Source organism: Arachis ipaensis, chromosome B03 (genome assembly GCF_000816755.2).
Source record: "Arachis ipaensis cultivar K30076 chromosome B03, Araip1.1, whole genome shotgun sequence".
Lineage (NCBI taxonomy): Eukaryota > Viridiplantae > Streptophyta > Magnoliopsida > Fabales > Fabaceae > Arachis > Arachis ipaensis.
Window position 1 is genome coordinate 3814388 of NC_029787.2, and position 613 is coordinate 3815000.

Genomic DNA, 613 nt, shown 5'->3' on the forward strand with positions numbered 1-613 from the left:
ATAGATAATATTTTAGTTATTGTTTTATCAAAAGGATTTAGTATTTACAATTTGTGTGTATTAAATATTATTGTATCTCGTAAACGAATTATAACTCAAATAATATAATTGTTAGTGTTGTAAGTATGAGGAGTGTTGAAGTTAGTCCCACATCAAAGAAAATAAAGAAGAGTGAAGAGTTTGTAAGATGAGAGATCCATTAACTTAACACCTTAAGATTTTGAATTTGATGTAATGTCTTCTCATTTTATGTAATAAATAATATTGTATCTCCTTTAATTTCAATATTGTACTTCAGTAATCTATCCGATATTCTAACAGAATTCAATAATTCATATAGGTTAGGTTGAGTGAAGGGTAAGCAAGTAATTGAAAGAGAGAGAGAGAGAGAGTAAGGAAGAAGAAAACAAAGGAAACATCGGCGATGAGAGTTGAGAGTGTTGGTGTGAAGTGGGTCCACCTCTGTCTTCCCTCTTAACACGTGTCACGTCTTCCGAGCAAGAAAACATTGCCTACAACCTCCAACCTTGCAATGTCTAAAGTCTAAACCATAACCTATAAAAAATAAAGTTGGTTATCTAAGATATTTTTATATACAAACAATAAACAATAA